General features: G+C 40.5%; 1 protein-coding gene across 2 annotated transcripts in view; it reads left to right on the top strand.

Moving 5' to 3' along the window:
* Positions 1–27,464, top strand: part of MLLT3 (MLLT3 super elongation complex subunit) — a 256,728-nt gene that overhangs the window by 183,801 nt on the left and 45,463 nt on the right. The window lies entirely within an intron of this gene.

Below are 27,464 nucleotides of genomic sequence, written 5' to 3'. Positions count from 1 at the left end.
ACAGTTGCACCAGAAAATGGTAGCATGGAAGCAGACATGGCCTAGAAATGAATTTCCTTAACTAATGGAAAGAAGGAAATGAAATCATTAAGGAATCTGCAGACTTGTAGGCTATGATTTAAGTTGTTAAAGGAAAGATATGTTCCAGAGTATAATAATGGGTCATTTGAATAGCAGCAGAAAAATCTAGATGCTTATCAGAGCTTAGTTACTATGCTTTCCAGGAAAGTGAGAAGAATGCAATGAAAGTAGAATACACCAGAAAATAAATTTTAAAAAGAAACAGGAAGTATTAGGGTGTAGCTACAATGTTGATCATTTTGATCACTGTAATGAAGTAATTTGTTTACATAGATTGAAAACTGGTGATAGTATTTTTCAATACTTTTATCAAGGCAAAATTGATATAACAATATACTGTATATTTAAAATGTGTGATTTGGTACATTTTGATGTTTATATGTGTCATGAAACCAGGTAGTGGTATTTTGGAAATGAAATGTTTAATTTTTCCCCCATTGTATAGCCACTGATTTGGAAGGGGCAGGGTATATATCTTCATTACAAGGTTTGCTAATGGGTAGGATTATCTTTTGTGGGTTCCTAAAAGAACATTTGGCCATCTGATAATCCCCCAAAATATGATTTGATGTTGAGATTTAAACTTTTTTTTTTTGGCCTGCATTGGGTCTTCGTTGCCGTGCGCGGGCTTTCTATAGTTGCGGCGAGGGGGGGATACTCTTCGTTGCGGTGCACGGGCTTCTCATTGTGGTGGCTTCTCTTGTTGTGGAGCACGGGCTCTAGGTGCGCAGGCTTCAGTAGTTGTGGCTCGCGGGCTCTAGAACTCAGGCCTCAGTAGTTGTGGCGCACGGGCTTAGTTGCTCTGCAGCATGTGGGATCTTCCTGGATCTGGGCTCAAACCCGTGTCCCCTGCATTGGCAGGCGGATTCTTAACCACTGCGCCACCAGGGAAGTCCTGAGATTTAAACTTATAATTACTATTTCTCAGAGTTGGAAGGGAATTTCAGGTTACCTATTCTAACCTCCTACCAATGTAAGAAACCCTACACTTCTAGTGACAGAACTGTTAGTAATTCAAGTATTCCATTCTATTTCTGGAGAATGAACATTATTTACCATGAAGTTATCTCCTCCTCACTTCCCTTTTTTCTCTAGCTTTGGCCTTCTACTGTTACTTATCAGTCATGATCGGTCCCAGTAATCTCTTTAATTTCAGTTGTCAGTATTTCTAGACAACGGTCAAGGAAGATGTCTGGCTAAAAATGGCTGGCTATTTTAGAATACTTCTCTTTCTTTCCCATAGCGAGGCTCCACAAAAGTTCCTAATTCAAATGCTGGCAAGGGCTAGGTGGGCTTAGCAGATTCTCTCTTCTCCATTTGCATTCTGGGTAGAAAGGCAGCCAGGATTAGGACATGGCATCAGTACCGATCCCTAGTCATCCAGAGACCACCTCCTTCCCCCCCTCTACTCTCTATAGCTAATCTCAAAATTTTAAATCAGATTAGAGGCAGAGTAGCATATAAAATACTGGAGATGGAGTAATTCGTTCCAGTGTTTGGTAAAGGCCTTAGAGTGATAGTTTGTGAAATGGAGACGAAAGCCTAATGGGTTTGTCCTAATATCTCAAGCATTTATTTTTCCTTCTTCGCTTTGTACCCCTCCTCTTAATTCACAACTTGCTCTTAATGTAGATGTTCCTTGGAACGTTGTTTGTATGTTTGACTTTTAATTTCAAATCACTCTGAAATGTTCATTGATGCTATTGGGGTGTGACTAGTCTATCAAGATTGTCAAGTTTAGCAATTTTGTCTCTCCATATTCTGTCGTGTTGCAGTTCTTCTAGAACAGAGGTTTTCAAATTGTGGTTTGTGATTTACCAGTGAGCCATGAAATCAATTTAGCATGTCATCACCAGGATTAAAAAAGAAAATCAGAATACATTGTAACTAGTATGGGTAAGTAATGGTTTGTGAAAATTTTATTTCAGAAGCTGTGTGTATTTCTTATGGTAGGTCATCATCAAAATTTTGAAAGACACCTTTCGTGAATGTTTGCTGATTTGTGAGAAGATCAAATAGCATTCATAAAGCACTATTGAATGCGCTTTCTACAGGAAATTATCACAGGTGATCTTCCTCTTTAGCTAATTCTGTGTATTCTTATTTTTGTTTGCCTCTTGCTCCCTCCCTTTTATATATGATTTATAAGGTATGACTTTTCCTAAACATCATGTTCAACTTGATAGGTTTATCCAAAGCAATACCTTGCAAAATCTTCTGGAATGAAGAGTGAGAATTGTAATTTCATACAGTAGGTAGCAAATTTTCAAGATGATTCATGACGTGTCAGAGCCACCTATCCAGTGACCATAACAGGAGTTTTTGTAATGTGAAAGCCTCTAAAGACTTTTGGGTATTATTTGGGTATAAAACCCAACAACTGTACTTTCCTTATTAGTTTTCTGGTAGTAATGCCTTTTTTTTTTTTTTGCGGTACGCGAGCCTCTCACTGTTGTGGCCTCTCCCATTGCGGAGCACAGGCTCAGCGGCCATGGCTCACGGGCCCAGCCGCTCCGCGGCATGTGGGGTCCTCCCGGACCGGGGCACGAACCCGCGTCCCCTGCATCGGCAGGCGGACTCTCAACCACTGCGCCACCAGGGAAGCCCTGGTAGTAATGCTTTTATTGTTGCCGCTTTGGTTTAATCTTCTAAATATAGGTGGTAGAACAGAAGAGAATTGACAGAAGTGTTTCCAAGTAATCCAGCGCCCAAAAGACTTTCTGTGAACGAAGGAGGATAGAGGAGGGCTGAAATTCCCTTTCTCCAGTGGTAAAGGTAGCCTGTGTTTGGCCTTTTTCCTACTTGGTGTCCCTCCTGTGATTAAGACCGAAGGAGCAGGAAGCAATTGTAATGGAGAGAACTAAGCACCCCGTAGTCTCCCTTGGTGAGGAACTGATTGGATAGCTTGGGACAGGCCCACCTTCAGGGGGCACCATTCACATTGTCCTGGTGGTGAGTGTGTCTGCATCTGAGTAAGTAGGATCAGATGACCTGGTCTGTCGAAGGACCTTTACAGCTTCATTATTTGAATATGAGCCAGATTTATGTTCTTTTGTGGAGGGCGGGGTAGAGGGTAATTTTAGACATAGCAGGCAGAGATCATGGACTTTGGAAACAGAAAAAGGACACAAAAAGAAATTGGACGAGTGTGAAGAATTGGGAAGGACCAGGGAAAAAAGGTTATTCACCTGATATGTCTGTAAAGAAAATATCTTGCCTTGGTACAGGTTAGTTACGATTAAAAGGAAGAACTTTTTAAAGAAGCTTTTCCATAATTAAGTTAGATTCAGGTTTTATATAAAAATAAAAATCAGTGCTACTAAGATGGATTGGGAGGCTTAGACTGTTGATTTGTATAGTTCTTCTCAGTTGTGATTTTTATATACTTTGTATGTGAGTAGAGAAAAAAAAAGTGGTGCGTCCGTGGTTTATATGCCTGCATGATTTTTGAGGAATCACTTATTTGTTGATGAGTATGTAGGTAGGTAGGTCGTAAAGTAATCAAATAATTAGGAGTATGCGCTCTGGTGTCAGACAGACTGTGTTTTGAATCCCCGCTCCACCATTGATCTTAGTTAAACGATATGACCTTCTGTAGTCCTTAGTTTCTTTTTCTGTGAAATAGAGATCATAATAGCCTTTACTGTGTAGGATTATTGTGAAAAGAGTCAATCCGGGTAAATCACTTAACATACTAATCAAAAATGTTATGAGGGACTTCCCTGGTGGCGCAGTGGTTAAGAACCCACCTTCCAATGCAGGGGACACGGGTTCGAGCCCTGGTCCGGGAAGATCCCACATTATGCAGAGCAACTAAGCCTGTGCACGACAACTACTGAGCCTGTGCTCTAGAGCCCGCGAGCCACAACTGCTGAGCCCGTGCGCCACAACTGCTGAGCCTGCGTGCCACAACTACTGAAGCCCGTGGGGTCTAGGGCCCATACCCCGCAACAAGAGAAGCCACTGTGATGAGAAGCCCGCGCACCACAAGGAAGAGTAGCCCCTGCTCACCACACCAGAGAAAGCACGCGGGCAGCAACAAAGACCCAATGCAGACAAAAATAAATTAAAACAAAAAATGTTATGAGCCATTTGTTACATGATTTGGCTTCTGGCAGTCTTTATAGCATATAGCTTTGAAAGAGTATTTTTTTTAAAGATTTACTTATTATTTACTTACTTATTTATTTTTGGCTGCATCAGCTCTTAGTTGCAGCACACAGGATCTTCATTGAGGCATGCAGGATCTTTCCTTATGGCGCTCAGTCTCTTCGTTGCAGCACTCAGGCTTCTCTCTAGTTGTGGTGTGCAGGTTTTCTCTCTCTAGTTGTGGCACACAGGCTCCAGGGCACATGGGCTCTGTAGTTGTGGCACACGGGGTCCAGAGCACATGGGCTCTGTAGTTTGCAGCACACACAGGCTCTAGTTGAGGGATGTGAGCTCAATAGGTGTGATGCTTGGGCTTAGTTGCCCAGTGGCATGTGGGATCTTAGTTCCCTGACCAGGGATCGAACCTGTGTCCCCTGCATTGTAAGGTGGATTCTTTACCACTGGACCACCAGGGAAGTCCCTGAAAGAAATTTTTTGATATTCAAAAATACAGCAGAGGGCTTCCCTGGTGGCGCAGTGGTTGAGAGTCTGCCTGCCGAAGCAGGGGACACAGGTTCGTGCCCCGGTCTGGGAAGATCCCACATGCCGCGGAGCGGCTGGGCCCGTGAGCCATGGCCGCTGAGCCTGCGCGTCTGGAGCCTGTGCTCTGCAACGGGGGAGGCCACAGCGGTGAGAGGCCTGCGTACTGCAAAAAAAAAAAAATACAGCAGAATTATAGTGTCCTTTTTCAAGAGTGGGTTAAATGTTTTAAAAGAGAAAAAGTACTTGGAATATATGTCACGTTCCTCTGAAATTTGTCTTGAGGAGGTATATGGCCTTGATATTGATGTGCATATGTAACATGGAAAAATACAGGACAGAGCATCTCAGTTTTATTTATTTATCTATCGATTTTTAACTTTTAAAAAAAGTATTTATTCAGTTTTGGCTGTGTTGGGTCTTCGTTGCTATGTGTAAGCTTTTCTCTAGTTGCGGCAAGCGGGGGCTACTCTTTGTTGCGGTGCACAGGCTTCTCATTGCGGTGGCTTCTCTTGTTGTGGAGCACGGGCTCTAGGTGCGCGGGCTTCAGTAGTTGCGGCTTGTGGGTTCTAGAGCATAGGCTCAGTAGTTGTGGCACACGGGCTTAGTTGCTCCACGGCATGTGGGATCTTCCCAGACCAGGGATCGAACCCGTGTCCCCTGCATTGGCAGGTGGATTCTTAACTATTGTGCCACCAGGGAAGTCCCAGCATCTCAGTTTAAATCAGTAGTTAAGCCAAAGTTTCCCAGGATTTTTTAGCTTTTTAATTAAATGAGATAAAGGGCAAGGACTTACCTAGTACTGCATTAGTAGGCACTTGGTAGATTTTTTTTTTATTGCTGTTACTATTAAATCATTTCTTAGGATGTCTTCTTTTATCTTTGTATTAACATTAATATGACTGAAAGAGTAATTTTTAAATAGGATTTGAAATTCCTGAGATGTTTCTCATTTTATAAAGAACTCTAATATTGTCACATGAAAGTCCATCAGTAATTTTCCTTTACAGAAGAATTCGGGAGGAGGCAGGGGGGAGGGTGGGGAGGGAGGCGGAAGGACTTTTATAGTGGGTGAGCGTTTAGCAAAGACTGAAAACATGATAAGGGCCTGTTTTTGTTATGTATGTAAATGTTAGCATTAAGAATATTTTGCATTCAAGAACTTAGGTAAAGCTTTTCTTGGTTGAGGAATTCATCTTTTTGTGGCCATAATGGTCACTTATGGCATGTGACTGTTCTTACTAGTCACTGGCGCTAACTAGCAGCTAGAAAGGGTGAGGCTCTTAAGTGTATCGGGTCAACTAAAAGTTTGTAATTGTGTTTTGCATTAACCTGTTTAAACTTTAATCGAGAATAAAAAAACAAACATCCTTTACCCTTCCTGTAATTCCCTAGTTTTTGTTTTTCATGTAACTCTGCTTCTAAAGAGAAGTTTATTGAGTTGATCTTGTTTTGTGATACGAGGAAGTTTAGTATTCATAGCAGAGAAGGGGGAAAAACAGTAAAAGAAAACTGGAATAACCATGTATGATCAGATTTAGTTATGGTAGTAATTTCCTTATCGTTGCCTTCACTTTTTTTTCACCTTGCTTTATAGAGATTTAATTGTAATTTAAAAGTGCAGAAGTTAAAAAAAAAAGTGCAGAAGTTAAAAGTTTTAATTATCTTTCCTTGTAAATGGTCAGACTACATTTGGTAAAATGTTACCCACTTCAACCTGAAGTGTGAGAAATGAAATTGTAATCGTGTCTTGATAGTTTGGCTTACCAAACTGTTTTCCTGGATGAAATCTTGAGAGAGAAAGATGAACTCTCATCAAATGGAGTGGATTTTCCCAAGGGTGGGTGGTGGTTCAGATACAGGGTAAAGACTGCAAACCACCTTAGCAGAAGTTTCTTTGGAAAAGAAAAAAAAGTAAGGAGAAGGAAAAAGAAACTTCCCTCCTTTGGTGGTGCCTCATTTCCTCCAGCCCCACCCTGTGCCTTGCTGTACTTACACTGTCTGGAGCTGGCAGTAAATGTCTTGCTGTTGAAGCACTGTCCTTAGGTTTTTATGTGATGGAAGGCTGTCAGTCAGAGAAGAAGGTCCTTATTGTGCTTTCAAAGTGGTTTTTTAATGACTTGTAATTTCAGCACATGCAAGAGCTCTAAAGTCTGTTAAGTATGGTGAGTGAGCAGCTAGAGAGGCCCTTCATTAAAGGGCTGCCCTGACCCTCTGGCTGGGGGCAGGGGGTTGGGGGCTCTCGTTCTGGACTCCTGTTCTCTGCATTTTATAACTGGAAGTAAACATACCTGAATGGGTGCAATTCTCCTCTGGTAGATGCAGCCCAGTGTGGAACAACATTCATTAATGTAATTGGCAGAAAGTTACCTTTGTTGGATACATGGAGATATTTCACCTGACCTGTTCCTAATGCTTGGTTGTTTGTTGTCTGTGCTAGATGTGATCAGATGGAGGAGGGTGCAGCCTAGTCAATCAACTGATCATTTATTCAGCCACATTCCTCACTTGTTCCAAAAAAGATTTGAAGCAATTAAAAGGGAGATTTTTTTTAAAAAAAACTACGTTAGAGGCTCTTTCTCTTCCTTGTTTGGGTGCCACACTAAGCCCAAATGGTTTTTCAGTTTTTAAGTTAAATAATTCCTTAGAAGCCCTTAGGTAGCTGAGGGTCATGAACAGACAGGGGGCCCTATCATTGAAGAGTGGGTTGTCATCAGTAATTACCAACACTCGGCGTTTTCACTTGCTTGTATTGAATTTTATCTCTCTCCCAGTAAATTCCACGAGCCTCCTTCAAGGAAGCTGCATTGCCTATTCAGTGCATTCTTGTTTCTTACTCTAAGGCCCATGATCTTTATGTAATTGTCCTATCTGTCCTCTTTAGACACAGAGTCAAGGATGTGACTCAACATGGTCTTTGCACGACTCGCTTTACCATGTCATTGGGATGCCTGATATTTGTAGCTAAACTTTCCTTCGGTGCTTTCTATGTGCTAGTCACCCTTCTACGTACTTCATTTGTTTTAACTCATTTAACTCTTAAAACAATCTGTGAAAGAGACTCTTATTAGCCCCATTTTATAGATGAGGAAACTGAGGCTCAAAGGTTAAGAAACTTGGGGGTGAAGCAAATCTTATTTTCCCAGGAATTCCCAATATTATAATTGCAGAGATGTGCTTCATGAAATTGGCATCACTGCTATGAAAGCCTTATTTGTTTGTTTTTTGGCCACACTGAGCAGCATGTGGGATCTTAGTTCCATGACCAGGGGTCAAACCCATGTCCCCTGCAGTGGAAGCGTGGAGTCTTATTAACCACTGAACTGCCAGGGAAGTCCCTTTTTTGTTTTGTTTTGTTTTGTTTTGTTTTGTTTTGATGAAAGCCTTTGATATCGTATTTCTTGTTCCATTTTTGAATTCTGTTTCTTTGACATGTCTATTGGTTTGGGCTCTAACAACAGCCTTCAGGAGGTGACAGGTTGTCCTCATAGGTGGATTTGGCATACATATTCAGAACTGAGGGACATGCTATGAAACATCCAGGAACGTCTCACTTCTTACATATATTTGCTTAAAATAAAACAGACCCTCATAGTTCTGAATTTTAACATTATTATAATGTATCATCAGCACTATCTCCCTGCTCTCAGAATTTTCCCCACTTGCTTTTGTGTGAGAATTTATGTTTAACAGAGCTGAGCTGTAATATCAAGCTTTCCCAGAAGGTGCCACCAAATAACAAATGCTGTCCTCCAGTTTGAAGTTTCCTTCTTATTGAATCTTCTAGTTCCATTTTGTAATTTCATTTTATAATGTCTCTAAGGTATTCAAACTAACGGGTGTGCTTTCTTTGAATTAGGAGATAAGATAATGCAATGGATTAGTAGAGGGTTGTTTTCTTTTGGTGTCTATGTAATTATTTAACCAAGTTTGAGAAATTGTTCTCAGTGGGTAACAATTTATGACTGTAAACTTTCAAGGCAGTGTCAAGGTCCACAAAGAAAAATTACCCCTAAGAGGCTTCTTTAGGTCACTAGAGGTGACTGCACAGTGAGATGTTCCCAGATAAAGTCAAAGATCCCTCCACTAGGCGAAAGAAAATGGAAAAGCATTTACTAAAGTGTGTGGAGATAAGCAGACTTTTGCCTTTGAATTCTGAAGACATAGGGGATGGGGATGTGTGGGGACTGGGATAGGGAGAAATTTTCAGAGTCGGTGACACAGAGAGAAGAAAATTTCCTTGCCTTACTTGGTCATGGGAAGAAAATGTATTTATGGGGTCCTCAGATGTTACTTAAGTAAATAAATAAGGTAATTACTAGAGTGCCCTGGTTTGGGACCTCGGTGTTTAGAATCACAGTACTGTTTTTTGGACAGCTAACTTGTTGACCCTTGCTTTATTTTCTGACCCTTCTATTTTTGCTTTAAATATGATAAAACTGTCATGTCACTTTGCGTAAGTACAAACATTTCCTTCTAAACATGTTTAATTGTTTTTTTTTTTTTTTTAAATATTTATTTGTTTATTTATTCATGGCTGTGTTGGGTCTTCGTTTCTGTGTGTGGGCTTTCTCTAGTTGCAGCAAGCGGGGGCCACTCTTCTTTGCGGTGCGTGGGCCTCTCACTATCGCGGCCTCTGTTGTTGCGGAGCACAGCCTCCAGACGCGCAGGCTCAGTAATTGTGGCTCATGGGCCCAGTTGCTCCGCAGCATGTGGGATCTTCCCAGACCAGGGCTCGAACCCATGTCCCCTGCATTGGCAGGCGGACTCTCAACCACTGCACCACCAGGGAAGCCCCTGTTTAATTGTTTTTAATATTCTTTAATTACTTTAGTCTTGTTTAATAACATTTGAAAATGTTTATGTACTCCTATATATAAACCCTGTATTAGGTAGTACAAATGGTACAAAATTAGAATTTAGGCTCAGCTTTGAAGGAAGGGAAGAATGAATTAGTGGAGATGAGAGGTAGGTGTGTAGGAGAAGGCATTCCTGTTAGAGGGAAACAACTTGAGAAAAAAACCCACAACTGATGACAAATGTAGACAAGTCTGTGTTGTCCTTACTGAAAATGAAGAGAACTCCTATACACGAATCCCTGCAAGTTAATTTATCAAACTGGATAAATTCCAGTTTGGAATTCCTTGTCAGGAATGAAGGAAACCTTATTGAACTGTACTTCATGTGAGGTGTGTCCTGGACACTTTCACTCTGTAACCTCTTATTTCATCCATATATTGTGTGAGATAGCTTTTTTCCTCTTCTTACAGATGTGAAAGCAGCAGAGCTAGAATTTGAATCCGGGTCTGACCCATGCCAAAGCCCATGCTTTTTCGTACAGTACCATGGATTTAAACCTTGTTGAGAGAGAAATCGCATCAAATTATAACCACTGTGGGACTGATTAAACCTCTTCAAGAAAAGAATCGAATTAGCAGCATTAACTCTCCGACCTTCTGCCTACCTCTGGTCCTCTGATAACGTTACCATAGTTCAGTAAAAGGGGGAGAATAAGAAATAAGATGTAGTAGCCACAGTACTTGGGTTCTTGGCTATGAATGATGGGTGCAGGGAGACCTGGCTTTGATTTCCACAGTCCTGATCAACTCATGCTTTATATAATTTTCTAAGCAGCAGAATTGCAGAAAGTTTTGAGAGGTGATGGTACCTTAGAGCCTATCCAGGGGCACTTATTTATCAGTTTATTGACTTACTACATTTTTTCATACGCCTTATACCAGAGGCTAGGACGTGGCCAGTGTGACTGTGAGAGCTCCCATCTACTATATTGCATTATCTTAAGGTTGTACTCATGGAGGATATAAAGAAGGAACATAGGGCTCCCTTGTCCTGGAACATAGCCATCCCTGGTTAATAAATTATTTTCTCTTCCTGGGCCCAGGAGAGGTGGTCCAGGAGGCACGGCCCTAGTGCATACACTTGGAATCAAAAGATGAGACAGGATCAGCTTACTAGTGGTTAACTGTAAAATGTGGATCTTAACAATAATGATGAGATTATTGATGCAAACTGCCATTCAGGTATTAATTCACGCAAAAATATTAATTATGTCATAGACAAAGACTTAACCTTTTTACTTAGTAATTTATGAATTGTATTCTATGAAGATCCGATGTTGGTAGGTGTTCTTGTAAAGATTAAGAGGCAAATCTACAGTCTAGGAATTTAGTGATTTATAATCCATGGCCACAATGTAATTTTTACTCCAGCACGTGTTTTTTAAATGTCATTTTCCACTCGGCCTAACCTTAGATTGTATTAGGAATCAAAGCAAAGTCTTGCTGGAAGTACACCCTGGTTTAAAATGTTTAGTATCTGACAAATTCTGCTCGAGGTGACCTGACACATTTTCAGGATTATAAAGTGTTCACTCTACTTTCAAGTTTCCTCCTCTTTCTCATTATTTTCCAGGATTGTTTTAATTAAAGGTGAACATCAGACTTGTTGATCTTGTGATGGGAAAGTGCTAGGTTATCCAATAATCTTAGGTGAGAGTCATGCCTTATTCTTTTTTTTTTTTTTTTTTTTTTTTTTTTTTGCGGTACGCGGGCCTCTCACTGTTGTGGCCTCTCCCGTTGCGGAGCACAGGCTCCGGACGCGCAGGCTCAGTGGCCATGGCTCACACGGGCCCAGCCGCTCCGCAGCATGTGGGATCCTCCCAGACCGGGGCACGAACCCGCATCCCCTGCATCGGCAGGCGGACTCTCAACCACTGCGCCACCAGGGACGCCCAGTCATGCCTTATTCTTGCTTACCAAGCCTGCCTTCATGGTCCAGCCACTTTCAGAGACATGCAACAAGTCCCCTCCCTGCTTTTAAAGATAAGCCATGCACAGTCCTCCTTGGGTTGTGTAATAAAACCAGTGAGTCTCATAAATCCCTCCCCCAACACTAAGGTTTGAAGGAAAGAGGTGGTGTGTCCCATGTTGCCATCTTTTTATCCTCATCATATTAATAGGTCTGTTGTCTCTCTTTTCTCTTTGGAAAACCTTCCACAGCTTACTGTGTACTCTTTTAAAGATTTAAGACCCAATTTGGAAACCATGAACATCTATTTTTTTTTTGTTTGTTTTGTTTTTTTTTTTTTTGTGGGACGTGGGCCTCTCACTGCTGTGGCCTCTCCCGTTGCGGAGCACAGGCTCCGGACGCACAGGCTCAGCGGCCATGGCCCACGGGCCCAGCCGCTCTGCAGCATGTGGGATCCTCCCGGACCGGGTCACGAACCCGTGTCCCCTGCATCGGCAGGCGGACTCTCAACCACTGCGCCACCAGGGAAGCCCTGAACATCTATTTTTAATACAGCATTTACTTCACAATTTAGAAAATTATAGGATTTTTAAAAGCAGGAAGACTTCGGAAATTCCCTTTAACAACTTGTATTTTGCAGAGCAGAACCTGAGGCCAAGTTTCATAACCTGCCCAAGATCATTGCCCCCAAAAACCCTGCCCCTGCTCTCATTGCTCCCCAAAAAGGCCCTAGGAGGCAGGTCCCTAGTTGATGTGCCATTGTCATTTCCAGTTGGAACAGTGTATAATCCTTCTTACGTCCTGTCCTCCCTTCCCCAAAGTCTCCTCCACTTGAACATGTTAAACTGCTTCCTAATGAGTGGTTTATGCCCATTAGGCATAAGACCTCTTGGCCCTGCATCTCACTCTGTGTCCCCTGGTTGATTGAATGGACCTTACATTTCACATCCTCAGCAGAATCCCCCTGAAAAGCCTCATGCCATGTCTCAGTGAGGGTAGGGTGTTAATCTCAGGGGATATTACAGAGATTAATTGGTGAAAAATTTGATAGACTTGTTCCCTGGTCATCCTTGATTGTCTTTGGGAAAATACCAACCAGAATAATCATGGCTTAGTATATTTCAGGCGAAAAATAAATCAGTAGACAAACCAGAAAATGACACATATACATATCTGGCAAATCAAAGATCTTAATATTGTTTAATAATAAAAACATGGAAAGAGCTTTAAAAACCTCCAGTATAAATGAAGTCTTTACCTGGACAAGCTGGTATTCTTAACAGATAAAACTTGATTCCTGCTCTCTCTTATGCTCCAGTGTCTTCAGTATCTGCCTCTGTGTGCTGTGTTCCCCTTAGTCTCTCTACAAGAGAGGCATCCCTCTGAGGCAAACTGAGACATCCCTCATACCAAACAGCCAGCCTCTCATACTGCCTTCAACTCTCCTATTAACCCTGATGCTCTTCAGGCTATAATCCCTTCACTTCCTTTCCTTCACTGACAGACATCTCAAAAGCTTACTTCTCAACCCGTTGTGGTCTGGCTTTTCCTCTTGGAAACTATCCTTAAAACTGCCACTGGGAGGGCTTCCCTGGTGGCGCAGTGGTTGACAGTCCGCCTGCCGATGCAGGGGACACGGGTTCTTGCCCCGGTCCGGGAAGATCCCACATGCCGCGGAGTGGCTGGGCCCGTGAGCCATGGCCGCTGAGCCTGTGCGTCCTGAGCCTATGCTCCGCAACGGGAGAGGCCACAACAGTGAGAGGCCCGCGTACCGGAAAAAAAAAAATAAAACTACCACTGGTAAAAGGTCACCAGTGCTTTCCAGATTCTTATGTAGAAAACATCTTCTAAGCATTGGATTTTACCTTTCTGTCATCTTTGACTTGCTTTTCCATTCTATTCCTTGGCCCTGTTATACCTACCCTGATCCCTCTAACCATTCTCTGTGAGTCTCCTTTGTCAGCTGATCTTCCTCTACCAACCTTAAGCTGCCATTTCCAGTTTCTTTCTTTTCTATTATATAATCTTTCCCTGGATAATCACTGCTTACCTGTCTTCTGTTTCTTTCCTTTCTCAGACCCTTCTCTATATAGCTATCTATAACACAGACAAATTCTGGAAGGGAATATGCAAAAGGATGTAAAGCAACTGGCTAAAATGGTATTATGGGTCATTTTCAAAATATATTTAATACTGCTGTTTTTAAACAACATCTCCTTGTTTCAAAATCTTAGATCCTATGTGGGCTAAACACTAAATTCTTTCTTTTCTTTTTGTAATCGTTTATTATGGAGAATTTCAAATATACACAAAATATGCAGAATAGTATCACAAGCCTCCCATTCATTCATCACTCAGCTTCAACAATTATTAACTGATGACCTTTCTTGTCTCAACTGTGCCATCTACCCTTCCCCCAGTATAATTTTTAATAAAATCCTAGATGTCATATTAATTCATTCATAGATATTTCAATATGAATCTCTAAAAAATAAGAACTTTTTAAAAACAGAACTAAAACATCACTGTCACATCTGAACAAATTAATAATTCTTTTTTTAAAAATTAATCAATTCATTTATTTTTGGCTGCGTTGGGTCTTCGTTGCTGTGTGCGGGTTTTTCTCTAGTTGCGGCGAGCAAGGGCTACTCTTTGTCGTGGTGCGTGGGCTTCTCATGCGGTGGCTTCTCTTGTTGTGGAGCACGGGCTCTAGGTGCACGGGGTTCAGTAGTTGTGGCGTGCGGGCTCAGTAGTTGCGGCTCGCGGGCTGTAGAGCGCAGGCTCAGTAGTTGTGGCGCATGGGCTTAGTTGCTCTGCAGCATGTGGGATCTTCCCAGACCAGGGCTCGAACCCATGTCCCCTGCATTGGCAGGCGGATTCTTAACCACTGTACCACCAGGGAAGTCCAAATTAAGAATTCTTAATATCATAAAATATCTAGTCACTGAGCAAATTTCCAGTAGAATCAAAACGTCATAAATTTTCTTTTCTTACAGTTTGTTTGAATGAGGATCCAAAAAAGGTCCACGTCTTGCCATTTGTAAAAATGTCTTTTAAGTCCTTTTCAATCTGTAGGTCCTCTCATCTCTTTTTTCATGTAAAAGTTCAAGAAAAAAAAAAAACTAGGTTGTTTGCCTTATAGAATCTCTCAGTTTGGACTTTGCTCATAGTATCTTTGTGGTGTATTTTCTGTAAATTAGGGGTATAGCCAGGTTTAGGTTAGGTTTTGTTTTGGGGGCAAGACTATTTCATGGATGGAGTTGCTAGCTTTCATTGGGAGGCCTGTAAGGTGAGGTTATCCCTTGTGAGTTAGTGCCCATTGATGCTCGGGGCCCAGATGCATTAATTCATTAGGGGTTGTCAATTGGTGGTATTTTTATTCTACCATTCTTTCTTCATTTATCAGCCAGAACTCACCTGTCTAGAGAAACTCTCCCTCTTCTACCCTTTGTTTAACCAACAGTTAGTCTAGGAAAAGTAAAACATTCTTTCCCTTTTTTAAAAAAACCAGTTTTCAAAAGAATGGGTTTGGTTCCCTAGCATCCTTTAACAATAGCTAGTTTTTTGTTTGGGGTTTTTTTTTTTTTTGCGGTATGCGGGCCTCTCACTGTTGTGGCCTCTCCCGTTGTGGAGCACAGGCTCTGGACGCGCAGGCTCAGCGGCCGTGGCTCACGGGCTCAGCTGCTCCGCGGCATGTAGGGTCTTCCCGGATCGGGGCATGATCCCGTGTCCCCTGCATCGGCAGGCGGACTCTCAACCACTGCGCCACCAAGGAAGCCCAATAGCTAGTTATTTTTAAGCATTACTTTTAAGACTTCTTCAATCTGTCCTTTCCGCCCTCATCTTTCTTTGCTCTCCCTTATACTTTAGTGAGCCTAAAATATTAGCAATCTTCGGTTCCCTGATCATTCCATGCTATTTTACGTCCTAGTGAAATACCCTTGGTCCTTTATGACCTGGTTAACATTCACCTTTTCTTTGAAGCTTTTCTAAATAATCTGCCCCACTTAAATGAATCCCTCCCTCCTTTGTGCTCCCTCCATTAACAGTTTATATTTTGATTATCGTTGTTATTCTCTCATATTAAAGTGTTTTTCTCCTGATCAGTAGGGTATTTTGAGGGCAGACAACTATCTGATTTCTCAGCTCTTTGCACTGTGCCTGGTACTTAATTGGTGCTCAACAAATATTGAGTTAAATAGTGTAAAGATTTATTTATACTTATGTGTTATGTATTTATAATTGAGTTCTCTTAACTGACTTATGTATTTATAGGTGTCTTAACTATAAATACATCCAAATGATCTGGAAATGTGATAGTTGGCCCCTCCCCTTCAAGAGGGTAGAGCAGATAGGCCACAATGAACGGGAGAGCTCCCTGTATAAAAAAGACAAATCTTGGCCCTCTTAGAGCACACAGTTCAGGGGATAACCCACTGTTATACGAATAAGTTCATACAGCAGAATCCTGGGATAACCTAGCGGCCAGGGTAAGCAAGTTGTATAAATAGAATTGCACTTTACCAGTCTTTGTAGCCCTTGCTTTTGTGTTGGAGGACATAAACTAGCGAAGGAGCGTGGAGCTCTTGAAAACTCCCACGAAACGACCCGAGATTTTTTTGTTAACTGATTCTACCATGAAGAGTATTAAACCACAAAAATAACAAAGGGGAGGCAAGGACCATAGATTAATCTTCTATTGAGACAGCAGAGGGATGTCATAGTCTAAAGTCCCAAAACGTTTGCTTCTGTATTTTAAAAAAGCAAATAGTTTTCAGAGAAATTTCAATAACAGGATGTTGAAGTGAAAGAAATTTCTGCCTCCCTACTTCCTATAGCGACTGTGTGGAAGCATGATAACGTGAGAGCTATACGACCACCTTGTTTTTGCTGTCTTTGTGATCGTGAAATATGATTACATTCTCTCTAATGTTTATATGTACTCTTGAAATTATTGGAACTGGTAAAATAACACTTGCACAGTGTATAAAAGGAACTATTTTTCCCCCCTTCTGTTTCCTTAGGTTGCATAATTACCATGACAGATTAGCTTTAAATTAATAATGTTAATTTGGTTGTTAAATAATTATTAAACCATCACATTTGAGTATCAGCAGCTGTGCAATTAAAAGCTTATTGTATATGTGGAAGAATGAATGAAAAAATACAAAAGATTTAAGTTCCTAACCACAAGGGGCAAGAATTGTAAAAAAAAAAACAAAACAGTAACACTTAATGCTGAGAGAAATCAGATGTAGGGGATACAGTTAGTTTCCCCAAAGAATTAGCATCTTAGTCAGTTTTCAAATATATATTTAATTGTACTCATCGGAGACTTAGCATTTCTAAGGGTGGTTTTAAGAGAGTCATGATTACACTATAAAACTAAAATTATAACCAAGTATAATTTATCACTGTGGGAGGTTGAATGTATTAGAAGAAAAAATGGACTGAAGACAGCAGCCATCATTTTGAAAAGGAAAATGTTACCACATCCGTCTTCTCTTAAGGAAAGACATCTCCCCAGCACATGTACTTTGAAACCTTATTAAGGTATCCTAAAACTTACACAGGCATATCTCTTTTTTTTTTTTTTTTTTTTTTTTTTGGCATATCTCTTTTTATTGTGCTTTGTTTTATTGTACTTCACAGATACTGTGTTTGTTTTACAAATTGAAGGTTTGTGGAAAGCCTCCTTTGAGCAAGTCTGTCAGCGCCGTTTTTCTACCAGCATTTGCTCACTTCGTGTCTCTGTGTCACATTTAGTAATTCTTGGGATATTTCAAGCCCTTCACCAACCAAAAGATTATGGGTCAGATGATGGTTAACAATATTTAGCAATAAATTTTTTAAAAATTAAGATATATACATTGTTTTTTTAGGCATATTGCTATTGCACACTTAATAGATATGCGTTGGGAAACCAAAAAGTTTGTGGCACTCGCTTTATTGCAATATTCACTTTGTTACAGTGGTCTGGAACAGAACCTGCAATATCTCCAAGATGTGTTCTCTCCTGTCTTCAGTCCTGGGGATCTCCTAAGTTGGAACTTGCATGCTAATGCATCCTGAACAGCAGCCCTTCTACCAAGCTGTTAAGCGACCCTACAGGGTCTGCAACCAAAAGCTCCACTAATGGGCCTGCACTGGTAACAATGCTCACCATTCCTCTATGAAACATCCTCACTGTTGCCCATCACTGGTGGGTGCTTTCTTATACTCTACACTCCGCAGGTTGAGTGGTATACTCACCGAGAAACCAAGTAGTTGTTCCCAAACATGTATGAGTGTTCCACTTGTAATTACATTAGTTAGTTAAATAATATACACAAAAGGTAATTGTTTCTTAGTTTCTAAAACTAAGTTGAAACATGAAGTTTTTTACACCAAGGGGGAAAAAAAAATCTTAAGAATCAAGAAGGACTCTGCATTTCCAATAGCTATGCAAGTCTCTGAATTCTTGTTTATAGAGGGTGATCACTGATAATGTATTGAGTTTGGTTATGTAAGGCTTTTCAGACTCCACTCAAAGAAAACTCCTTGATCTTACATCAAAAGATTGGTTGGGGACTTCCCTGGTGGCACAGTGGTTAAGAATCTGCCTGCCAATGCACGGGACATGGGTTTGAGCCCTGGTCCGGGAAGATCCCACATGCTGCGGAGCAACTAAGCCCGTGCGCCCCAACTGCTGAGCCTGCACTCTAGAGCCCGTGAGCCACAACTACTGAAGTCCGCACGCCTAGAGCCCGTGCTCCGCAACAAGAGAAGCCACCACAATGAGAAGCCCGCGCACTGCAACGAAGAGTAGCCCCCGCTCGCCGCAACTGGAGAAAGCCCGAGTGCAGCAATGAAGACCCAATGCAGCCAAATATAAATAAATAAATTTTACAAAAAAAAAAAAAAAAAAAGATTGGTTGATTAATGTGTCTTTATAAACTTTTAGTTAAAATAAAATATTTAAGGGATGTGGGTTATTTTTTTAAACTAGTTCTAGAATCTTCCACCCGACAGATGTTCACTAGCCAGAAATCTTGACTGCTCTTCACCTGTTATTCTGGTACCTTCTTTCTTGATCCTTGAGTTAGGGTGAGAGTCCATCAACAGCAATCTCTTGCCTCTCCTCTTCTGCATTATTCCATTTTATGAATGGTGATCTTATTCGTATCTGACCTCTTACATGGAGTTTATAGGATCAGTTTGTAGGATCAGTCTCCAGATGAGTATAATTAAATATATATTTGAGTATAATTAAGTATATATTTGAAAACTGACTAAGATGCTAATTCTTTAGGGAAACTAAATGCATCCCCTACATCTGATTTCTCTCGGCATAGGTGTTACTGTTGAGATGAGTTTATAGGATCAGTCAGTTGGGCAGCATCCCTGCCCCCGACGTTTCCTTCAGCATTAAAGTGCTTATGTAATGCACTCTGGACACAGGAATCAGCTTGTAACCATAGTGTGTTAGGCCCCGGAAAGCAGGTTGTCCATATTTTGGTGAGGAACACAGACCATGTGTTTTTACACAGCAAGTGAAAAAGTTATCCCAGAAAGAGTCTTGAGGGCTGGGAAAAGGCTCCAGGTCTGACACTTGTGCTAGCTTTGTGATCTGGGGCAAAATAACCTCTTTGAGTCTTAATTTCATAATCTCTGAAATGTGAAGAATAGCTCCCAAAATTGTTGTGTGAACCAAATGACACATAGTTACTAGTTTGTAAATGTAGTAGAAACTGAGTATTTCTAAACTAGTTTCCCCCTTCCTCCTTATTTTTAATAAAATGGGGATTCTGGTAACACCCACCTCACGGATTGTTAGGATTATTTGTGTAAAGGACTTCCCCAATTTTAAAATGCTGCTCAAAAGATTTTAAAGAGATGACTTTATGTAAATACATAACTGCAAACACAATCTGCACTAAGCATTTTATTCTTCTAGTTGACAGATTTTGTTCTGCTTTGATGTAAAATTGCTATTACGGATGCTTTGTTCATATGTGTTAGCTAACTTTTGCCCAGTGTGCTTCCTCTTGTCTCCTGATTAAGCTTGTGAATTATTAAGGTGGGGACTCTGTTTTCTCAGAACACAAGCCCAGGTCTGTCCTGACTACAGGGTCAGAAGATCCCGAAGTATACTTACCAGTGGTTTTCCTCACCTTGTTTACCTGCTGCTCACCTGTCACTAATTCTGTTGGCTTTTTAGCAGCCTAAAGCCTATAAAAATGCAGACTTGGATAGCATGTCTTAATCCATCTAAGGGCGTGTAATGTACCGCATAGGAAAGATTTATTTTGCTTTCATTGTGTGTGGTTGTGAACCGTGTCAGTAAGTCAAAGGAAAAGCTTTTAATTGTTACAGAAAGGATTGTTAAAAGGTGTTTAATCTAAATTTCTTTCCTGAATGCCAAATATCTTTCCAGGGCAGAAGGATGCCAAGTCTTTTCTGATTAGTTCATTAAAGAATAGTGAACACATAGCCAAGATCAAAAGGCAATCAGGTTATGCATTAGATTCATAGCTGCAGTTCTAAAGTAGCTTTAAAAGTTATCCCATCGGTACCTTTTTTTTTTTTCTTGCGGTACACGGGCCCCTCACTGCTGTGGCCTCTCCCTTTGTGGAGCACAGGCTCCAGACGCGCAGGCTCAGCAGCCATGGCTCATGGGCCCAGCCGCTCCGCGGCATGTGGGATCTTCCTGGACCAGGGCACAAACCCGTGTCCCCTGCATTGGCAGGCGGGCTCTCAACCACTGCGCCACCAGGGAAGCCCCCCATCAGTACCTTTTAAAACTACCCATAAGACACCACTTTACATCTGGCATCAGATCTATTTTTGACTATTATGAATATGTAGGAATATTTTGAAAACTCCCATGATCTTATAAAGCCTCCAAGCCCTTATTAGCAGAAAAATCTTGCCTTCTGCCAGGGCATGGAGAAGGTAAGATCCTTACCTGCCTGCCAAGGTAAGATCCTTAAGTAGATAACATTTAGCATTTGAAATAATAATAATGAATGGGAAGTCCACATGGAGCTTTCAAGTTGTTACCCGTTTGAAATACCCAGTATGGCGTTGGAGTCTGAGGGAGAAGATTAAGCAGATGTCAGGCTTGTGTTGGCAGGATGCACTGCTGAACCACCTTCCCTCCAACGTATTGTATGCCCGGCACCCTGGGAATGGCTTGGACTAATTCATTTGAGCCACCTGTTGCCTTGGGGGACACTATGGGTTGGTCCCTCCATCTACAGTATTAGCTTCATAGGTGGTGACCGATGAACTTGGAGAGATTATGGCCTTTCATTATTCCTGTGGGGCCTTTCTTTTACCTGCCCTTCTCTCACATGGGTCACCTTAGACTGAAATTCCTTCCCACCCCCCAACAAAATATTAGGACACAGCTTCTTTAATAGATCCATTTAAAAAAAAGAAGATAAAATAGCCCAGGACTTTCTCTTTTTCTCTGGAAGCTTTCTTTCTCCAAACTCTTGTTTTCTATTACTCTATTCCTTATTTTCCTCTTATCTGGGGAAAAAATTAAGAATACTTTCTGTATTTTTTACAAGTATATCTTACAACCAAGGTTGAATACTTTGTAAATAAAGATAACCCCTGGCCAAGGTGATCTCTCTTAGTGGTGGAGGAAGGTTGCGACTAGTTCTGTCATCTGAGTAGGGCAGTTCTCTCCTCCAGGTGGTAGAGTTATACACCAAGACATGGAGCTGGCGTCTTCTTTGTGGACCCCAAATTTTCCTATTAGGGGTATTGAGTTAAATTATCACCATTTAATTCTCCTCCTTACGCAACTCTTCCCCGCCACCCGCCCCCAGCACCCCACCCCCGATTAAGGCTTTCTGGTAGACTTGAACTGTTAATTCTCTAATCAGGGCCAGGCTACCAATTGGCTCCTTGTCTAAGTAGAAGGAACCACAGCCGGTTTTCTTAAAACTGCTCACCATCCCATTGTTTGGCACAGAGGGCGTCTTTTCTGTGTTCAGTTTGAGAAGAACTTCTCTGTCCCCCTGCTTCTACCTGGAAACTTGGTTCTGATTCTGGAAGAGGTTCCCCCCACCCCAACCCTCCCCTCTCTTTTCTGGGGAGGCAAATCCCCTTTATTTGGTCTCTCAGTCTGCAGCCAGTAGCCTATGTGGGAGTCCAGTCAGCCCCTTGAGGAAGAGTTGGTGAAAATTCTACAAACTATGTAAGAGTCATTTTCCTCACCTGGCTAGGAGCAGGGAATGATGGCACTGAAAGATTTGGTTGGATGTTGTAAAGGATCATTAAAATGGTTATAAATCTTTTTTAGATGTGAAGCTTTGCAGGAATGATAACTCTTATTAATCAATAGTGAAATGCTTTCAAGTAAAGCATCAAATAATCAGAACCAATGTATTATATATGTTTAAAAGTTGATAATGTCAGTTACAAGTATATCTCAAGTTAGAATTATCACTTTTTCTTGTTACTCCAATTTTCTGTGGTCTTAAAGTTAGCCGTTCCTTTTAAGTGATTGGTACTTTAAAAAAAAAAAGCATGAGTAATTATTACATAGGGCCAATAATGACTTTTTTCTCTCTCTCAATTAGTACTACTTTTGTCAGGCAATTAAACGTAGTTATGTCAGGCATAGCTGTTGGGACAAAGAATGGAGCCATTGCACGTATTTATAGCCTTCAGTCATTGGCCTTTTATCAAATAACCTAAAACATTCAGACCTCTATTTAATTACATCACTGAATAATTTTAAAATTGATGGGAAATCTTGTGGACTTGCTTCAAGATTATTTGAAGATAATATAATGTAGTACTGTTAAAGATACTGTTACAGTGAGTAATATGAGTATTTGGCCTTGGAAGTGCGACAGTAAACATACAGTGATAAAGTAAGCATGATCTCCTATGAGTAGAGCTCTCAATTCCTTAGTCCTACATTGTTTCCTAATAAAATTCTAGAATTGAATTTGAGCTGTGTAGTCAAGGAGCATTTAAGAAAGATTGTGGCTGTCGCTAGGTTCTAATGGCTTGTTATACCTAGGGAATCTAATATTCTTATTATACGGTTGACTAGAGAATAGTGACCCATCCATCAGTCTTTTAATGATACATTAGGATAAGGTGGAGGAGATATGAAAGCTGGGTGATTCTTGAGATAGGTGGATTTGTACTGCCTGAACAAACACATTTAGAGTCTATGTCAGCCTGTCAGGAGACCCCTGTGGAGATCTCTTACAGAGCTTTGCATTTTTGCTGTCCTGTTTGTTATTTTTATGGTGAGTTTCATAAAGATATGGAAGGCATGCTCACCAGTGACCTAAAATGGGAGGGATCATATATTTCATATTATCCCAGAATTATGATTAAAAAGTCTTATCAAATAGAAATGCTAGGCTAAACCCAAGAAAGGGAAATTTAACTGAGATAATTGTAAGTTCCTTCATTTAAAATCAAGTAGTTGTTTTGATTAGTTAAGTATAGGGAGATTGGCCTTTGAGACAGTTTTTACTGGGGGCAGGGGTGGTGGGGAATGATGATCTTAGTTACAGTGGCTCACCAGTGCTCTGTGAGCTAGTTTAATCTGAGCCTGTATTAATAGAAACATTGTATGTCAGTCATGGAAAATTACAGCTCCATTACCTTCTGCCCCCATCAGACTACGTCTGGGTCTCATGTTTGGTTGCCACATTTTAAAGATGCTGGCAAAGTAGAAATAGAGCTCTTAGAGCAGTCAGTGGACCCTGATGGGTCTGGGAACCACCAGGCATGGTTTAAGAAAAAAAGATTGAGACAAGACATAATAATTATCTTTACTTTTTGAGGTAGTGTTCTTGGAAGTATTTCAGTGCTCTGATCAACAGAATTTGGCTTCTTGACAACTCAGGGAGTTGAGGCAGGATAAAGCAACTTGGGAGAGGCCTAAGGTGAGCAGGTTGCACGGTATTTATCCTGGGAGGGTCCCTCTTACCTACCAGGTGTGCTGATGTTTGTGGCAAGCCACCATTGATAGGCCCCTCCTTAGCCCCCTCCCCCATTGAATTCCATGAAGTTTTGTCTTTTCCTTTAGTTGTTTTCTATCTTTAAGCTTTTGTAGCACCTGGGCTGTAGTGTATCAAAGTAGTACAATAAAATGGGAGAAATATAAGAGTAGATATATACTAAAATCTTAACTTTCTCACAGTTGCTAATTTCTAGCTGTTCATTGGACATCTGTCACCTCCTTGTCTTCCTTCAATTAACTTCAACATTAGAGAATGACGTTTGATAGTGACAAAGAATTTTATATTTTTTTGCCCTACCTTGTTGTAGAAAAAATAGTGTAGCTCATAGACATAATCCTTAGATGCAACAACATGTGATTAGATTTAAAAGAGGTAGGTGTGGAAAGTGGGTTGGGAGACAGATAAATTCAGGGTCTTTTTCACAGGCTGGAATATTTTCTCCTGAAAATGTTAAATAAATACATAGATGGATAGGTAGATGGGATGGAACAATTATTCCGTGTGTTTCAGGCTGCTGTTTGATTCTCCTAGGCTCACTTGATGCTGCCCCTCAAATCTAGCTTTGATGTCTTTGGTTTCATGTCTTATAGCAACAATTCCCTACTACTACCGACCTTCCCTGCAAAATAAATGTGAGGAGAATCAACAGAATTCCTCCCACGTGAAGTCCCTCTTACTTACCACTTACATTTGTCCATTCTGCAGGAGCCTGTTCTGCTTCCTTTTCTTCTTTTTCCCACTATTTTCCCTTTCCTAGAAATGAGCTAGTATTTTCTATGCAGAGACATTGGCTCACGGGCCCAGCCGCTCCGCGGCATGTGGGATCTTCTCGGACCGGAGCACGAACCCGTGTCCCCTGCCTCGGCAGGCAGACTCTCAACCACTGCGCCACCAGGGAAGCCCCCAGATATGATTTTATTTCCACAAAATGATTGACTAATATCAATTGGTTTGCCTTTTACAAAATCTTCTACCCAATGCCCTAGGAGAGTTGCTAGGAACAAGCAAGCAATCCAGTATCAACACTTAGCAAACCATCGTCCAGAGTCATCATCCGGGGAACTATTCTGTGTCTTGAACTGGTGATATTTACATTGGTGTATACATATGTAAGAATTAATTGAGCTGTACACCTAGATTTGTACATTTTACTGCGTGTAAGTTACACCTCAGTTTAACCTATGAAATATATAATTTGTCCTACCGTGATAGGAAGGAAATGATTTATCTGACTGCTCATTCATACTTCTAGCTTTGATTTTAAATGTTTGAATAAAAGCAGCCAACTTGTTAGAGTTCTTTGTAAATGTGAAATATTGAAGCAAAAGGCAGGTAAATGTTAAATCATAAGCTAGACTGGAAAGCCTCTGGGTCAAGGATCATATCTGGATTGTCCAGCACTGTTTCCCCAAGGTGCTAACACATTTCCAGACACATAGTAGGCATGTAAGAACAAGTCAATAAAAGACAGCTTTTGATGTACAGAATTTGCGGATACACTTTACACAAAGGAATTAATGTATGATTATTTTGTGATCAATACTTTTATCTGATTTTTGTATACTTAAATCACTATTTTCATTTTACCTTAATGCTACTTTTTCTTTGTCAGTAAGTAGATCTCAGTCTGTGTTACAAGGTTTAAGTTTTATTTTCAAAGCCCTGTCTGTATTTACAACCTTGGAGAAAAATTAATATCCTACTTTTTAGTTTTCTATTTAAACTTACCACCTTTTACCTCTAAATATCTCAACATGTTTTTCTAATTTATATCCTTCTTAATGTAACACTATCAAATCTACTACTATCTTCTTTGGCTAATACTTTACATTTTATCTGTAGTTCGTTGGAAACGTTACTGCCAAATTCGCCATTAAATTCTCTTGGTTGATTCTCATAACATTTCCTTTTTAAAAACTGCCATAATAATCTGATGGGTTAAATATCCCCTAAGTATACATAACTTAATTATGTTTTAGTCTTTAAAAACATAGGGATTGAATTAAATTGCCTTACTGGACACAATTGAATGAGCAATTGTCAGTATATTTTCAGTACAGTTTTCTCAAAACAACTTTATTGAGATACGATTCACATACCTACAATTCACCCATTTAAAGTGTACAATTCAGTGGTTTTTAGTATATTCAGAGTTGTGCAAACATTACCACAATTAATTTTAAAACATTTTCATTGCCTCCCAAATAAACCCTGTGCCATTTAGTTATCACTTCCCAATTCCCTCATCTCCCCCAGCCCTAGCCATCCACTCATCTACTTCCTATCTTTATAGATTTGCCTATTCTGGACAGTTCATGCCAATGGGATCATGTAATACATGGTCTTTTGTGATTGGCTTCTTTCACTTAGCATATTTTCAGGGCCCATCTGTTTTGTAGCATGTAGCAGAACTTCATTCCTTTTTATGGCTGAATAATATTCCATTATATGACTATTCCACATTTTGTTTATCTGTTTATCAGTTGATAGAGATTTCAGTTGTTTTCACCTTTTAGCTATTGTGAGCAATGCTACTAGTTTTACATAATGAGTAACTGATGAAATATTACCTTCTGATCTGACAGCAGCATTCAGAATCCCTGACATTCTTATTGGTGTAACTTTTCTATTTCTTCTTAACTCTGAGCATCATGAGAAAGTTTGGAGAATTTTGATAACTGTTGAGGGAGATGGGTTGTTTTTCTCCCCATGGAATATCCCTCTGGGTCAGTCATTTAGGTATCCTCAGTATGAAAAACAAGGTAAACTATATGCCCCCATCCACAGCTTTATTACTGGTAGGGATAACGTAGGTAGTTATGCAACTATTTGGAAAAACATGAACATTTTAGAAATAGGCAGTTTGTTTTTGAAAGTTACCTTATTATCATTGCTCTTTAATGGGAAATCCTTTTGGGGGGAAATTTTTTTTTTTTTTTAAAGACAAATTCTACCATCTTCATCAACCTTTGGTTTTTCTTTTTAGTTGATCAGTTTTATTGCTTTTGAGAATAACATAAGTATTCAAAAGAAGCAATCAAGTACAAGTTTTCTAACTCATCTAGTACTTGATCTGCATTTTTTTGTTTTGAGGTTTACACAAGAATCAGTTTGGTTAAAGATTCTAGTGTGGGAAGTTTCTTCCAGGTGAGAATCAAAACATTGATCTTCATAAATGTTAATTTGAACTTAAAGCACAAATGTTTATTTTATTTGGTTAGATATTATTTTGGGTGATTGTGACATTACAGACTCCCCTCACCTCCACCATGAGCCTCTCCTATATTTCTGTTTACAGAACTTGAACTTCCAGATATCTAAAACTTACCCACTTTAAATACTTGAACTTTCAAAACAATTAATGAATTGCACTTGGTAAATGAGTGATCTTTGGACAGCTTTCCTGTAGGGGTTTGTAGTGGCTTTTTTTTTTTTTAAGAAGATGTTGGGGGTAGGAGTTTTTTATTAATTTATTTTTGCTCTGTTGGGTCTTCGTTTCTGTGTGAGGGCTTTCTCTAGTTGCGGCAAACGGGGGCCACTCTTCATCGCAGTGCGCGGTCCTCTCACTGTTGCGGCCTCTCTTGTTGCGGAGCACAGGCTCCAGACGCGCAGGCTCAGTAGTTGTGGCTCACGGGCCCAGTTGCTCCGCGGCATGTGGGATCTTCCCAGATCAGGGCTCGAACCCATGTCCCCTGCATTAGCAGGCAGATTCTCAACCACTGCGCCACCAGGGAAGCCCTGTAGTGGCTTTTGAATTGTAAGTTTGTACTTTTTTCCAGCTGCTTTTTCCAAGATGTTACTGTGTCAGAGGAGCTGCTGTTTATCTGGCAAAGAGTAATTTATTTTATTGATGAGACTTTCATTTGTACACATTCAACAGTATAATTGGTTTGAAAAGTCACTTTCCAACATAATGTAAAATAGTTATGTCTCCTACAATAACTGAGAAACTTGGACAACACAGTCAGAACATTGCTCTTTTATGGGTTAAAATTTAGT

The sequence above is a fragment of the Neophocaena asiaeorientalis genome, unplaced genomic scaffold (assembly GCF_003031525.2).
Source record: "Neophocaena asiaeorientalis asiaeorientalis breed wild unplaced genomic scaffold, Neophocaena_asiaeorientalis_V1.1 scaffold260, whole genome shotgun sequence".
In the NCBI taxonomy this organism is placed as follows: Eukaryota; Metazoa; Chordata; class Mammalia; order Artiodactyla; family Phocoenidae; genus Neophocaena; species Neophocaena asiaeorientalis.
This window is presented reverse-complemented; position numbering and strand designations above follow the sequence as displayed.